This window comes from Bufo gargarizans, chromosome 7, assembly GCF_014858855.1.
Source record: "Bufo gargarizans isolate SCDJY-AF-19 chromosome 7, ASM1485885v1, whole genome shotgun sequence".
Lineage (NCBI taxonomy): Eukaryota > Metazoa > Chordata > Amphibia > Anura > Bufonidae > Bufo > Bufo gargarizans.
Window position 1 is genome coordinate 5410322 of NC_058086.1, and position 6442 is coordinate 5416763.

Genomic DNA, 6442 nt, shown 5'->3' on the forward strand with positions numbered 1-6442 from the left:
ATACTAAGACAGCCAAACGCCTCAGCACCTGCCGGCTACAGAGGCCCAGGCTGGGTCTCAGAGGCAACTGGATGTCTAATACTGTCACAGTACGCTATGTATTGTAATGCATTGTAAAAGGGATCAAAGACCCACCCCCCACACAGAAACAAAAACAGTTGAAGTCCTCTAGTGGTACAGAAATATAAAGTATAAAAAAGGCCTCTCTCCCCTCAAGCCATTTACTATTAAGAAAAATGGGGGGGAAACCCCCAAACAATAGACATAGTTATCATCGCCTTGGTAACGACAGGCTCTTTTAAAATGACTGACTTTTTTTATAGATGTTAGGAAAAAAGGTGCCATGTTTCACAGAAAACCAAATGAGTGGGTGTGCGTCTGCTAATTCAGCAATAACTCACTGCCTGCTCAAGACGCTAAAAACGAACCCAAAAAATCAATCTTTATTAGAAACCAATAAACTAAAAGGCGGGGGCACCCAATGGACAGGCCTGTATCAAAGTACAGTGAGTTCTCTACTCCTAGCTCCCACGTCTGTATAGGTGATGTATAAAGTATGGGGCCACGTGTATGTAGAGAAAATAAGTCACATCCAGAGTGTGTGCCACCCATTGTGTAGTAGCAACACATCTGTGGTGTATGGTGGGGGTTAGAAGTGGTCAGATGAAGGGGTCAACCAGGGAAGAGGGGTAGACGTATGCCCAACCCAGAATACTGCTCCAAAACAGAGAAATGCACGTGAAAAGGGGGACAGTGACTCGATAAAATGTAACTTTTAATAATGTTCTTAGATACTGAATAAGATAAAGCCCCTACTTGACAAACAACACAAAGAAACAAAAATACTTGTGTGGCGGGCCCAGAGCTTAACTGTCCGTCGGTATAGGACAGTCTAAAGCACTGGGTGGCCCGTTAAAGTGGCTGGATAGGTACCGAGTATGACTACTTGACACAAACAAACATTCATAATTGTTGTGTCACCATTTTTGAAAGTATGTTTCCACAATGGAACAAAGTGTCACGGATGGCACCTTACACTGACTAACAGGTGGCTGGTGAGGAAAAGACCTGAGGGAGGGGAGCTGACCCTACCACACCCTACTTGGCCTAGTCCACCCTATAGACTCCTAGGTGCGGGGTCCACAAAGCCCTGCAAGGGGTGGCCCCGGCTGGAGCCTGAACCTATGCTAGAAACCCTACAGAGACCCTATCCAAAGTAAAAGGATGGCTGTAGGGGTACCAGCTATGGGGCCAAAACTAGGAAAAGTATGAAGCAAAAGTGGTGTCCCGACGCATTTCATCTATATGAGCCCCTAGATTCTTCAGGGGACACGGGGCAAACGGATCAACAGGTTAGTACCACAAGGCGGCATATGGCACAGCACTGCTGTATAACCTAAAAATAGAACACATAAGAAAAAAACCTAGTAAGAATGGTAAAAAAAAAACTCAGACCCAATCATCTCAAGGAGAAAGGGGAGGTGACACTTACTTTAAGTGGCCGTGGTCAGCGTATGGCTGTGCACCAGGGGTTGGGGATCACCAAGGTGATGGTGTCCCTGCTAAGAAGATAGTCCGGCAGCATCTATAGCTGGAGAGCCAGAATATAAAGAGGGGTCGGGCGAAGCGAGTGTGTCCGGCGTTCCCAGTCGTCACGTGACTGGGCGCCAGGTGATGACGTAATGGTGCGAGCCCTGTGCTCCCGACAGCACATGATCGGGCACCAGGAGATGTGGTAATCGCACACCAGGAATCGCGCGCTCGCAACTGCAGGTCATTGACTGCTTAGTAGCTCTGAAACTGTGGCAGGAATTTAGCTTCTGCACTTCTCTTTATCTTCTGCTTTGTGGGGACAGACTAGCTGAGGAGGAATATGGCTTCTCCTAGGTCTCTGGACTTTACTCACAGATAGGCTCACAGGGAATGCTTTTGTCTTGGAACTCTGGAGATTGTCTGCTTTCTTCATCCAGCCGAGGCTGAGGGTTCTCAGGCTGGGGAGGTGATCAATGTCTCAGCCGAGACAAGATCCTGGCTTTCTTCCCTATGCAGGGGGACTCCTAAAGGCTATTATACAGCCTTCCCCAACAGGGGTGGCTGGCACAGTGACCCTAACTTCCTTCTCCACCCAAGTGCAGGATGTGGGAACAGTCCACACCTCCACAGAGTTGGCACTAAGCTGTAATGAACCATTCCAGCCTAGAAATACTAAACTGAAACTAATACCTTACTAACGCATTGCTGCCACCTGCTGGTGAACATAGAAAATTACAAGGAAATTTACATTTAATATAGTTTTAAATGCACAGTTGTGAAGACATGAGCAAAATCATATCAGATGACAATATAAAAGCTCTTAAAACAGATAGTAGCGGGGTAGAGGCGTGTAGTAACGCAACTCTGGGGTGTTACATTCCCTCTTACTTTGAGTTAAGCCACCCTCGGTTTATGCTTAGGAGGGAGAGGAAACAGCTCTGGGGTACCCAAATTAGTACAAAGTGCTGCATGTAATACATATAAGACACACAAACACAAAACTGCTACCCTCAGGTTCCTGCTCGCATGAGTAGGGTGTCCTAAGTAACAGTTTCCCTCTCGGTATACCCAGTGAACCAAAAGTCTGCATAAAGCAGTTACTACTGACTGGCTTTGAAGTATTGTCCACCGATACCAAAGAAAGCATGGGGGTGTCTTTACTCTGTAATCCCACCCTTATGTAATGAAATACCCGCAAATTGAAGGATGACTTTATCCTGTATTCCCTTCCCTGCACCAAAGTCAAAATATAAGGCTTATAGCACGATCACTATAGTGACTATGGGTAGCTAAAAGTGGTTCTAAGGTTTGAGGCGCCATACCTTAGGCAAAGGCACAGAAGGGAAGGTATCAGATTCTCCATGCACTTCTGGCAGTCACAGGAGGAGGGTATAGTAATCCCATGGAACTCCTGGAAGACACCTCAGGATGGGAGCAATCCTGAACAAATAACAAACGGGAAGGAGGGGTCAAAAACTCCTCTAACCATTCCTGAAGCAGCGGGGTTACCCGTGTAGTTACTGGACCTGCCAGGACTTACAACTTGGTCCTACCCTGGGTACCTATGGGTATATAACACCCGGTATAGGCCATTACTATTAAGTGTAAAGATAGGCATCCCGTTTAAAGGGGGAGAGAACAAGAGCTATAAAGCAAGGCACACAGAAGTAAGGTACTACATATCTGGCTAAGTGCAAAGGTTAAGTGCAATTTCACAATAAGTGCATGAAGGTCACATTGCGGCACCTAGAAGAGAATACACACAATGGGCATATAATACTTGAACATTGCTCACCCTGTAAATTTAAGTGCAAAAATATCACAAAGAGCTCATGTACACGTTTGAGTCCTTTCTTTGGGTGCAAGCTTGTAACGTTGCATAACCTGTAGATATGTTGGGAAAACAATGCAAAACATTATGCATTTATTAGTGCAATAATACGCTCAACTCTAACTTGCGTCCTTTTTCTTGAAGTGCTTGATGTAGAATCCTCTGGAAACAGGTAAAAGTCTATTGTAATCCACAGGAACAACAAAGTTAATTGTCACACAAAGGGTTGTATAAAATGTCATAAAAACACATAAAATAGCAGCATAATGAGAACCATAGTTCTGCTCTCAAGTAACCTGAGAAAGGGGATAAAACAATGTAAAACTTGGTTGCAAAGTGTAAAAGTAGTTGGGGGGAGTCCTCAAAAACCATGTCCATCCTGGTGAAGAAAGAAGGGCAACACACTCGGAGAAAATGGCCAACACCTCTCCACCCTTCAAGTGTAGTCCATGTTGTGGCTCCCATAAGTTCTTTTTATTTTTAAAGTGAGAAAGGCATTTAGAGAAGGACGTGTAGGTCCTCCTCGCTGCTGGAGCTGCTGAAGCTCATCAGGGGGCACTCTTGCCTTTAATAACTCAGCTTTGCGGCCACTGCCCTCTAGTGGTGTGTTTTGGTAACGACTGCACAGTCAGCCTGGTGAATGCAGCCGTAACATGCTGTAAGCCGGGATCACCTAGCCGGTGCAGAGGTGGACAGAACCTCCGGCTGAAAGGGTTCTGGCAGGCAAACTGGGGTTGCCTGAGGCAGCTTCTAGGGTAGGATGTATGACTGCACCCTGGGATTGAAGGTCAGGACTGAATTGTTAATCTGGCCCACCCGTAGTGTGGGGGGTGTGGCCAGGTCAGGGATCAGGGGCTCTGGTTCTGGCTGGGCCCGTTCCCTGAACCAAATCCAGCCGTCTGGGGTCTCCTGAAGAGAACAGACTCTCCCTGTAGAGCCTGGGTCCTCCTGCCAGGACTCTGGGGTTAAGGCAGGGGATAACGGTTTGGCGAGTAGAGTCACTCCTGCAGCAAAGGGGCCTTGAAAGGACAGCATTGGAGTGTACCCACATACAGACTGTGTCGGGCCTGCGGCAAGTAGGGGCGCTTAACGGAACGGTGGCCCACAAATATTTCAGCTCCAGAGTAGTTGTCCTGGAGGAAGCCCACTCCTTGCTGTACGGAAAACCAGAGGACAGTCCCTGTCCGTCTGGTGAGTTTGGGGTCGCCAGACTGGGGGTCATTTAAGACTTGTTTAACCCATTCCTCTATGGCAGTCTTATATTCCCATGGGGTCTGGGCGTGAGCAGTTATCTCTCCTGGTTAAGGTGGCTTGGCTTTGGGCTGTCTCCTCTGGGCGGCAGAGTGGAAACTCCGTCTGCCTCCACCGCGGAGCTGGGCCTGTTCAGGTCAGGGACCACAGAGCGCCGTGCAGGGGCAGCTACGGGCTGGACCAGGGACTCAGGGAGCAGGGCTGCTTCTACGTGATGTTGCGGCAGGGTGGCCGGTTCCGATGCCTCCTGCTGTTGCGCGGGGACCTCTGTGGTAGGTGACGTCATCGCGGCTGTCTCTGAAGCTGAAGTCCACTCTGCAGGAGTCGCGGCTTGCTTCTGGGCCGGGACGTCAGTTGCTGGTACAGATGGTAAGGTGGTTGATGCAGTCGTCTCCTCCAGTGTCTTGACAGGGGTGGCAGCTGCTTCCGCGGGAGCGGGCTGGAGTGCGGTGGCCATCTTGTTCTCAGCACTGGCGGCAATCTGGGCTGCGGGCTCGGTAGCCGCAGAGGGATCCACTGCCTCCAGGATCGCAGCAAATACGGAAGGGCCACTTCTCTTTACCAGCTGGGAAACTTTAATCTCTGGCAGGTGGTCCTCATAGACAGGCTCTCCTCCGATGACCATCTGGTCCCATCTTGGCTTTGAGGGCTGCGCCATCTTCTTTGGCTCCTCTGTCAGAATGAATACAGGAAGTGAGGGTGGAGCCCATGGGGAGGAGTCTTCACTCCCTTGGCTCACATTGCAGAGTTCTTGGTGGGCAGTCTTGAGTTTTCCCGCTTCTAGGGGGGCAAAGTCATCATTTTTGTGCTCCTGAGAGGGTGTTTCCTTGCTTCCAGAGGGCATGAAGAAGCTGCACCAGTACAGTAATATGGCGGATTAATCCTTGGAGTGCCGGTGTGCACCGTGTAGCGCTTTCTGGCACAGCAAAAAAGGCAACAACGTCAGTTTTCAGGGTTTTGGTACAGTCTGTAGGCCTTGTAGCAGGGATAGGCATACAATTCCATCCTGTTGGCACACAGTTCGATGCTGTTCGTGACGCCAAAAAATGCAATCACCAGGAACGGGTACGCGCTGACGCCACTTATGCAGTGGGTCAGGATATGGGTAGATAATAGTTGGTAGTTTGTGACGCCAATTGCAGCGTGCGCAGGGTACTGCCACGGGGCCCTCCCAAGGTGTTATAACGCACGTCCCAGGTTAGGAATGCTAGAGTGGTGTGATTGCCTATAATGTCTCTGTATGATGATAATATTGGTGTCAACGGTGTCTCCTTCCTGGGTACGGCTGGACTCCTGGCTCCTGGCTCACTTGCAATAAATTGAGTGTAGTGATAGTAGGAGTAATAGAGGGATTTTGCTGCAGAAATTGATGTCCAGACCTTTAGGTGAAATTCAAACTTGTCTTTAGTGAAGATGACTTTCATCCAAGCAAAATACAGCTTTGGTCTTTGGGCCCAGCAGGTTTTGGCAATGGTTGGCAGGAATAAATCTTCTGCACTCTAAATCTGGAGCTTGCAGGAAAAGACATCTGCTTGGTAGCTCTGAAACTGTGGCAGGAATTTAGCTTCTGCACTTCTCTTTATCTTCTTCTTTGTGGGGACTGACTAGCTGTCGAGGAATATGGCTTCTCCTAGGTCACCTACTGGTGAACATGGAAAATTACAAGGAAATTTACATTTAACATAGTTTTAAATGCATAGTTGTGAAGACATGAGCAAAATCATATCAGATGACAATATAAAAGCTCTTAACAGATAATAGCGGGGTAGAGGAATGTATTAACACAACTCTGGGGTGTTACAGATGTAATAGTGATTCCCGGTTACC